General features: G+C 35.8%; 1 long non-coding RNA gene across 1 annotated transcript; it reads right to left on the bottom strand.

Moving 5' to 3' along the window:
* Window positions 1-2,285: 2,285 nt before the first annotated feature.
* On the bottom strand, window positions 2,286-10,221 carry LOC139850379 (uncharacterized). Its single transcript, XR_011760014.1, has 3 exons — window positions 10,059-10,221; window positions 2,990-3,048; window positions 2,286-2,487 (listed from the first exon to the last, which is right to left on the bottom strand). It is a non-coding gene; the product is annotated as an uncharacterized lncRNA (long non-coding RNA).
* Between the last annotated feature and the right edge of the window lie 272 nt (window positions 10,222-10,493).

Genomic DNA, 10,493 nt, shown 5'->3' with positions numbered 1-10,493 from the left:
GCAAACCCTCCAAACACAATTAAACACCGAGCAGAAATGATTTTTCTTTATTCTAGGATAGAGGAAGGGTTGTCTACGCCTCACCTCCCCCATACCTTACGCATGTGGGATTGGGTATCTTGTTGTTGTTGTTAAACATTAGCCTAAACACTGTTTCCATTACCTACTTTATCAGTGTCAGAATTTTCATAAAACATTACTGAATACAATCTTTATGCTCTAACTCCCGTATTTGTTGAGGTTTTTTTAGCGAAAAAATAAAAACCTTATAACCAAGACAATTTATTAAGTTGGGACTCCCAGCTTGGGAGTACTTAATATCTCGTATTCTCGTTTTTATTTAATTGTATTTGTCATCCTATGCGTAGTGCACAAGTGATGTGACCACTGTCACAATTCTTGAAAATTAATCACATCGTATTTATACAATGCGTATATAAAATGGTCCAAGATTCCATTGATCTCGTACCATTGTACTTTTTTTTCATTATTGGTAAAAAGCTATTCATATTCTACAAAAACAAATTATTACCCATTACCCATTACCCATTATTACCCATATATACTAAAACGCATGGAAAACTCCGTCGTTTCAGTCATATCGGATTGTCGCTTTGAGTTTGCGTTCACATTACAACCGGTCCCTCAAGTTCACCTTGATTTACACAACGACCCCTCGAGTTTACACTTTTTCAGGCCCTATATACTAAAACGCATGGAAAACTCCGTCGTTTCAATTATATCGGATTGTCGTTTTGAGTTTGCGTTCACATTACAACCTCAAGTTCGCCTTGATTTACACAACGACCCCTCGAGTTTACACTTTTTCAGGCCCTATATACTAAAACGCATGGAAAACTCCGTCGTTTCAGTCATATCGGATTGTCGCTTTGAGTTTGCGTTCACATTACAACCGGTCCCTCAAGTTCGCCTTGATTTACACAACGACCCCTCGAGTTTACACTTTTTCAGGCCCAATATACTAAAACGCATGGAAAAATCCGTCGTTTCAGTTATATCGGATTGTCGTTTTGAGTTTGCGTTCACATTACAACCTCAAGTTCGCCTTGATTTACACAACGACCCCTAGAGTTTACACTTTTTCAGGCCATATATACTAAAACGCATGGAAAACTCCGTCGTTTCAGTTATATCGGATTGTCGTTTTGAGTTTGCGTTCACAATACAACCGGTCCCTCAAGTTCGCCTTGATTTACACAACGACCCCTCGAGTTTACACTTTTTCAGGGGTATAAACTGTAAATATCTAATTTACCCCTATATACTAAAACGCATGGAAAACTCCGTCGTTTCAGTTATATCGGATTTTATACTAAAACGCATGGAAAACTCCGTCGTTTCAGTTATATCGGATTGTCGTTTTGAGTTTGCGTTCACATTACAACCGGTCCCTCAAATTCGCCTTGATTTACACAACAACCCCTCGAGTTTACACTTTTTCAGGGGTATAAATCGTAAATATCTAATTTTATTAAAATAAAAGAAACTAATTTCACCCGAATTTTTGACGGGCCATATCTTCTCGCTCGGTTCGAGTTAAATTTTTTCGAGACCACCGTTCAACTCGAAAAAAACTCACGAACACAACGGGACTAACTACGCACAAATCGGACATCGTTAAAAAAACACTAAATATTTCGGGCTATATTTCATATCGCTCGGTGCGAGTTAAATTTTACCGAAATCATTGTTCAACTCAAAAATTTCTAACGAACACAATGGGACTAACTACGCGCGAAACGGACATCGTTAAAAAAAACACTAAACATTTCGGACTATATTTCATACATATACATACACGTACAAAAAACAACTCAACCTATTAGATATATTAGGTACCAAACAACATATATCTAAATTCGACCGCTCAACATTTTTGTTAAGTATAAGTATTTTGATATAAGTCTTGAAGTCTCTCAAATGTGTATTAATACATATTAATACACTACATATATATACATTTTAATTATGTCGTTAACTCATCGTTAGTCGTTACATGTATGAGTTGTTTTTGAAGTCTATAAGTTAACGATCTCGTTTAATGTAATTAACCCATTGTTATTATATCTAATGAGATGTTAAATTGTTACATTATCATGATAACATTGTGTGTTAATATTTCCTAATACGATATATATATATATATATATATATATATATATATATATATATATATATATATATATATTAAGACGTTATTACATCGATAATCGTTACATCTATATATCGTTTCGAAATTCTTAAGTATAACACCCTGCTTTTTTTTTTTTAATCACAGCGGAAGGACTGTTTATTTATTCCAATACAAATATTTAAAAGACGCCACTATGTAAAATCCTGGTGTTATGTTAGAACAATAATATTGTTATCTTATTACAAAATACACGACATCAGAGTTTTCGACTTGTCAAACATATCTTCCAACGGTCCGTCTGCCTTAAATCTAACAAGCATGCAACAGTCAACCTGCAGGGAAGAGGAGGGGTTAGCACAGGGCTAAGTGAGTGAAACGAAACTATAGATCTATCATACAGTAATAAACGATACCCTATAGCCACAACTAACAACAACAGGGTAACAATAGCAACAGCTCAACGACTCAAGAGGATCGGCGGCTTGTACGGGCCATTAACCACTAATTGATCAGGTTAGGGCTTACCGATAGTACCTACTACTCAATCTACAGTATAGTTATCCGAACGCAGGAGATGCGTCATTCAATACTATACTCCACAATCAGTAGCACGTGGACCCAACCATTCCAACTTAGTTGACCTCTTTATCTCCGACCATTCCAACTTAGTCGGACAACCACTATGTGCACATAACAACGGGAATCACACAATCATGTAGTGGGAATATATTACACACAATCTAAGGTCATGCCATCTTCCGACACATGGCAAACTACGGATACAGTAGTACAGCTTACTACTTTATACTACAACTGTAGGTTAGTCCCACTCACCGATTACCAGCAAAACTCAGTAGTCTAATGTCACTGAGTCTTCTCCTCGACTGTATCACCTGAGAACAATACTCACAAGTTAGTAATCGTATCCCAATTACTAATAATATAATATAATATTATATATATATATATATATATACACACACACACACATATATATATATATATATATATATATACATATATATACAATTTTCATGATTTCGTAACATAATATATACATATACACATATACACACATATATATACACACTTATGTATATACAACACTTATATATATACATACACATATATATACATAACATAGCATAATAATATCGATACACTAAGTTAATTTATACGAACGGGCCAAGGGTTAAATGGGTGGTTAAACAAACACAAGAACCACCAAAAATGGTACGGGCAATCGAGTTGCGGGTCACGCCAAGCCGACGCGTGCCACATGGGGGAACATCAACAAAATGGGGTTGCAATCAGCTGCAAATCGCAGCTGCAAACAGCAGCAGAGGCTGCACAGCAGCAGCAGCAAAAAGTGGGTTTCAAACCCCAAAAATCTGATTCGAGTAGTTATTTTGTTTGACGAATTAAAAGTTCACAATTACGCATTTACAAACATTCTACAATAATCTAACAATTCTCAAGTCTAACAAGCAAGAAAAAGCAAGATTTAACACCAATTTGCACTTATGAAAAACACTTTGACTAAGAACCCTAATTTTACCATTTCAACATATCTATCATGAATCAAACATACCGAAGTTATGTATACATCATAACTAAACTATTAACATAATCAATTTAAGCATACACACATCAAACCACAAGATTTGGTCACTACCCTCTCAATTACTAAATTCATAAAAACCCAAAAATTACTCATGAATTAATTAAGCAAGATAAGTTCATATAAATCTCACTATTGCTATCTTGTTTCGGTTAGATTTATTTATGCAAAGAAAAAGAAACAAATAAATTAAAACAACAAATAAGATAAATAAAGCAACGAAGGTGCTTCCTCATGAAGTAACCGACCCACTTATAAATTACAGGTATTTTAGCCGTTATCTGAAATACAATGCTTCTGTTAGGCAGTCTTAACGAAGTCCAAATCACACAAACAGATATTTTCTGTGACCCTCGTCACGAGCGCGTTCATACGCTCACATAATAAATTATCAACTCACAAATTATTATTTTACTCCTTATAATTAATTCATATCAAATACCAATAAATTAAATATTACATTTAAATTATATAAAACGATCATCAAAATTATCTATTTCAGCTAGGCCCTTTAACCGGATGTTACAAATCTACCCCCTTAAAGTGATTCCGTCCTCGGAATCTGGTCATGTTCAAACAAACAAGTTTATTTGGGTCTCAAAACCATTCTTGTTTTCGAATTTAAGTAAAGACTTACCATCAAGGGATTTATTCACTAACATCACAAAATCAGTTTTATTACGTTTCATCACTTAAACTAACTTTTATGTTAAACATTTCAACCGATTTACTGCTAAGACCATCAACTTATAGACGAATAGTCGTATACAATTTCACTCTGCCACTAAATTATGTCATAATCTCTTTAAATATTCAACAAAACACAAAAATTTCTTCTTTTACACATAATGGATAACGGGTCTCAATCACATATTTTCAAATCAATTTACTCACGAACGTCGCATATTCACATCACTACCACTATTTTCTAGTTCGGGTTCAAAGAGTATTACCTATTTACTCTAGCTTACTTAATCGGTCGAATCACTATCACGGAACCTCCAATCTTCCAATCGACAGATTCTCTACAAACACGTTGGTGTCTACCAAGATTAACAGTCAAATCAAACTTTTTGGTCATCTGAAGCCAATACTGTTCCCATCAAAATGCAAAGGATAATTAATTTCTATGATAAAACACCATAAAGAACAATGACGTTTATCGCGAAAGTCTTTCAACCAGCCACCGATGTCCACAAATTTCACGGTAAATTCATTAGTAAAGGTCTAAAATCATGTCCTTATGTCACTTGGTACCATCAATTTCAACAATTCGTTAGCATTTTTAACTCTTTATATAGTTGAATTCCCTCAATTTTCCGAGCAATGACAACTGGATTCAATTTATTTCCCTAACTTCTATACTTATGTTTACTAAATACGTCTTATATTCATCTAAATTGTCCAGGCTAGTCAGTTCATGCTCAAACAATTCTTTGTCCAATCAATAAGTACGTGGTCCATGTATGATTCAAGTCATCTAAATTTTCTTCCGCTTCCCAAAATTCTTGTATGATTTACCACAATATACTTCCGCTGGCCAGACGCAAGTATATTCTCCTAAATCATACCTTGATTCTGAGTTACTCGATAAGGAAATTCCTATATGGTTTACACTTTGTCATGGCATACAATTTCCTGTTAGTATTGATAATACGAAAATTTATTTTATCACTAGTCAGCAAGTCCCATCAGTCATAATCATAAGTTTATATAAAAAAAACAATCAATGCAATTTGTCATTCGGAACATAACATAGTAGTCCAAGTTTAGTTCACTGAAGTCGCACCAATTACAAACCAATACTAATCCTGATATAATCAGTCAAATCCCCAAATTTTACAAGTATCTAAGAAAAAACACAAAATTACCAGATTCAATCATTCGGTCTATTAGTTACGATTCACAACATCAACCAGAATAACTCTCTCTTCAAATCATAACATATATCAGATACAAATCGTCATTCAGGTCAAAGGTTTCCCTATCTTCTAACAGGACAACATAGGGAACATTACTTACAATTACTTTCTAAAAGTCACCCGAGTCCGAGCAAAGGAACACAATTCCTTAAGGCCTTACTATGGGGTGAAGTATCTAGTCCAGTTCCTACTGTCACATCAAGCATCCCGCCTACTAAGGAAAAAGGAAACTACACTTAGGTCATCTCAGGAAGTTTCGAATACAACACAGTCAATCAATGACACACACAAAATACCAACACATAACAATCACAAAATGTAACAATTTACACAATATAATAAAAAATTACTGAAATGTAATAAAGACTTACCGGAGGTCTAAGTCGTCAACGGCATCATCAGTCTCTACCAATATCTGATACGCTCTGGCTGTAGACACTGAAGGGTTCTTTTTCTTCTGTCCTGCCACTAACACAGAAGATCCCGATCCCCCAACTGATGTAGTACGCGCTCCTGACCCTGCCCCAGAACTTAACCTTCGGTTTGTCGGACACTGAGACACTCTGTGCCCCGTACAATGACAAATCCAACAAATATCACCATGATAGGAACATGACTGAGCTTCATGACCCACTATCCCACATCTCAGACATCTCTTGGTCAGAATCGAACACTTCCCACTGTGTGATGACTTACACGAATAACACCACTTTTGTTGCCTAGACCCAGACTCATAGGGATTAGATTTGCCCTCAGAATAACAACTATGTGATCTATTTGACTTAGATCTTCCCCGGTTTCCAACCTGACTTGGCGACGGTATATCAATAGTCGTCATTCTACTTTTTGCTGCCTTTACATCACTTTCTGTCGCCTTAGCCATCATGAAAGCTTGTGGTAGAGTTGTTGCAAATATGGCCACAACCCTGAACTCTGGTAGCAAAATACCCACAAAATGTTGAATACGATCTCGCTCACTGGGAACCCACTTTTGAACAAACCTGAGCCTCTCGTTAAACTGACTAATGACCTCGTCCACTGTCATATCTTCAGTCATTTTCATTTCAAGAAATTCTCTCCTCATTTTCTCTATCTCAAAATCTGAAACATATTGCTCACACACTTTTGCATAAAACTGATCCCACGTGACTTGACTAAGTTGTTCTTTTGGAATGTGAGCAGTGACAGAATCCCACCAAGCCATCGCTTGACCCGTCAGTAACCGACTTGCATACAAAACCCTTAATTTTGACTCACACTGACAGGCGTCCAATGCCCTCTCTACTTCTCGCAACCAATCTAAAGTGACAGTCGGATTAACATGCCCTGAATACTCTGGAGGTCTACAACTCAAAAACTGTTTGTAAGTACATATCCTTCGTGTTTCACATTGAGTCTGTTGAAATATTGGCATCCCGTACTGATTTCCCATCATGGAATTTGAATACTGAAAACCATAAGGGGGTTACATTTGATACTGGTGATTCATCAGATAAGATAGTGGAAACTGATATTGTTGTTGAAAATTTGAACCACTGGGCCTTGCTGAAAATTGAGGTACAGAATAACCTGGAGGTGTCTCATCAGTCATCATCGGCAAATAGGTTGAATTATGTGTTGACTCCCACGCACAAAGTTTATCTTGTGCTTCCTTTAATTGACTTTCAAGTAATGCTACGTACTGTTGTGGATTCTCATCTATTGTGTACTCAACTGACGATGCTCCGATAACTCTGGGGGTTGCGAGGCCGGTTGCGTTTCCTTCACGATCAGTCATACCTGTGCTGCACATCACTCACACCAAAGCTTAGTATAAAAGGTTAGCATCCATCAACTAACACAAATATACCTACATTACTCACTTAATCCATCCCCAAGACATGTTTGACTCGATACACGATTTGGGAACATGACACTTTAGTGCACATGCTGCCAAATCTACGCTCTGATACCAGCTTATAACACCCTGCTTTTTTTTAATCACAGCGGAAGGACTCTTTATTTATTCCAATACAAATATATAAAAGATGCATGTATAACATGTCACTATGTAAAATCCTGGTGTTATGTTAGAACAATAATATTGTTATCTTATTACAAAATACACGACATCAGAGTTTTCGACTTGTCAAACATATCTTCCAACAGTCCGTCTCCCTTAAATCTAACAAGCATGTAACAGTCAACCTGCAGGGAAGAGGAGGGGTTAGCACAGGGCTAAGTGAGTGAAACGAAACTACAGATCTAGCATACAGTAATAAACGATACCCTATAGCCACAACTAACAACAACAGGGTAACAATAGCAACAGCTCAATGACTCAAGAGGATCAGCGGCTTGTACGGGCCATTAACCACTAATTGATCAGGTTAGGGCTTACCGATAGTACCTACTACTCAATCCACAGTATAGTTATCCGAACGCAGGAGATGCGTCATTCAATACTATACTCCACAATCAGTAGCACGTGGACCCAACCATTCCAACTTAGTTGACCTCTTTATCTCCGACCATTCCAACTTAGTCGGACAACCACTATGTGCACATAACAACGGGAATCACACAATCATGTAGTGGGAATAGATTACACACAATCTAAGGTCATGCCATCTTCCGACACATGGCAAACTACGGATACAGTAGTACAGCTTACTACTTTATACTACAACTGTAGGTTAGTCCCACTCGCCGATTACCAGCAAAACTCAGTAGTCTAATGTCACTGAGTCTTTTCCTCGTCTGTATCACCTGAGAACAATACTCACAAGTTAGTAATCGTATCCCAATTACTAATAATATAATATTATATATATATACACACACACACACACACATATATATACATATATATACAATTTTCATGATTTCGTAACATAATATATACATATACACACATATATATACACATATATATACACACTTATGTATATACAACACTTATATATATACATACACATATATATACATAACATAACATAATAATATCGATACACTAAGTTAATTTATACGAACGGGCCAAGGGCTAAATGGGTGGTTAAACAAACACAAGAACCACCAAAAATGGTACGGGCAATCGAGTTGCGGGTCATGCCAAGCCGACGCGTGCCACATGGGGGAACATCAACAAAATGGGGTTGCAATCAGCTGCAAATCGCAGCTGCAAACAGCAGCAGAGGCTGCACAGCACCAGCAGCAAAAAGTGGGTTTCAAACCCCAAAAATCTGATTCGAGTAGTTATTTTGTTTGACGAATTAAAAGTTCACAATTACGCATTTACAAACATACTACAATAATCTAACAATTCTCAAGTCTAACAAGCAAGAAAAAGCAAGATTTAACACCAATTTGCACTTATGAAAAACACTTTGACTAAGAACCCTAATTTTACCATTTCAACATATCTATCACAAGGTTGCAAAACTCGGCCAAGCCGAGTAATCGGCGAGTAATCGGCTGAAGGCAGAAAACGAGAACTCGGTACAAGAATCGGCCAAAACTCGGTCAACGCCGGTCAAATGGTGGTCAATGGCGTCGGAAAACTCGTAACTTGCTGGAAACGGGAAAAGATGAAGAAGGAAAGAAGGAAAAACAAAGGAAAACAAATTATGAGATGTGTTTGATATACATACCTTATGATTAAAGAAGAAATCCAAAGCAAGTTCATCAAATTAAAGAGGCGGCTGTGAGTTTTTAACTTTTTAGGGTTTTATCTTTTAAGTTGATGTACGGAATAATAAAGGAACCCGAAGTTAAAGCTATATACTCTATTTTTTTTTATCAAAGTGACAATAATAGTCCTTAAACTTTTATTAAACTTTAATAACAAGACCAAAATTGATATACACTCTTAAATCTTTAATCAAATGGCAATAATAGCCCCTGTTATTTATATAATATCATATTATATATATTTATAAATAAAAGTCAACAAAAGTCAACATCCGAGTACTCCTCCGAGTTCTCCCCGAGTAGCCGATTACTCCTCAAAAACCTCCGGCCGAGTACTCCCCGAGTCGCGAGTTTTACAACCTTGATCTATCATGAATCAAACATACCGAAGTTATGTATACATCATAACTAAACTATTAACATAATCAATTTAAGCATACACACATCAAACCACAAGATTTGGTCACTACCCTCTCAATTACTAAATTCATAAAAACCCAAAAATTACTCATGAATTAATTAAGCAAGATAAGTTCATATAAATCTCACTATTGCTATCTTGTTTCGGTACTGGATTACATGAACAATAATTCATGAAGTTTACATGAATTTAAAGCAAAGAGTTAAGAACCCCATTTTTATTCTTATTAAAACTCACAAACTTAATTAGTAGAAATTATATAAATCATACCTTATTTATTTATTTTTTGCTGTAGGATCACAAGGATGTCTTAGATCCTATTTTTTGCTTGATTTGGATCAAGAATTCAAAAGCACGAATTTAGTATAAGGGTGTTTCGGTTAGATTTATTTATGCAAAGAAAAAAAAACAAATAAATTAAAACAACAAATAAGATAAATAAAGCAACGAAGGTGCTTCCTCATGAAGTAACCGACCCACTTATAAATTACAGGTATTTTAGCCGTTATCTGAAACACAATGCTTCTGTTAGGGAGTCTTAACGAAGTCCAAATCACACAAACATATATTTTCTGTGACCCTCGTCACGAGCGCGTTCATACGCTCACATAATAAATTATCAACTCACAAATTATTATTTTACTCCTTATAATTAATTCATATCAAATACCAATAAATTAAATATTACATTTAAATTATATAAAA

The sequence above is a fragment of the Rutidosis leptorrhynchoides genome, chromosome 5, assembly GCF_046630445.1.
Source record: "Rutidosis leptorrhynchoides isolate AG116_Rl617_1_P2 chromosome 5, CSIRO_AGI_Rlap_v1, whole genome shotgun sequence".
Classification (NCBI taxonomy): Eukaryota; Viridiplantae; Streptophyta; class Magnoliopsida; order Asterales; family Asteraceae; genus Rutidosis; species Rutidosis leptorrhynchoides.
This window is presented reverse-complemented; position numbering and strand designations above follow the sequence as displayed.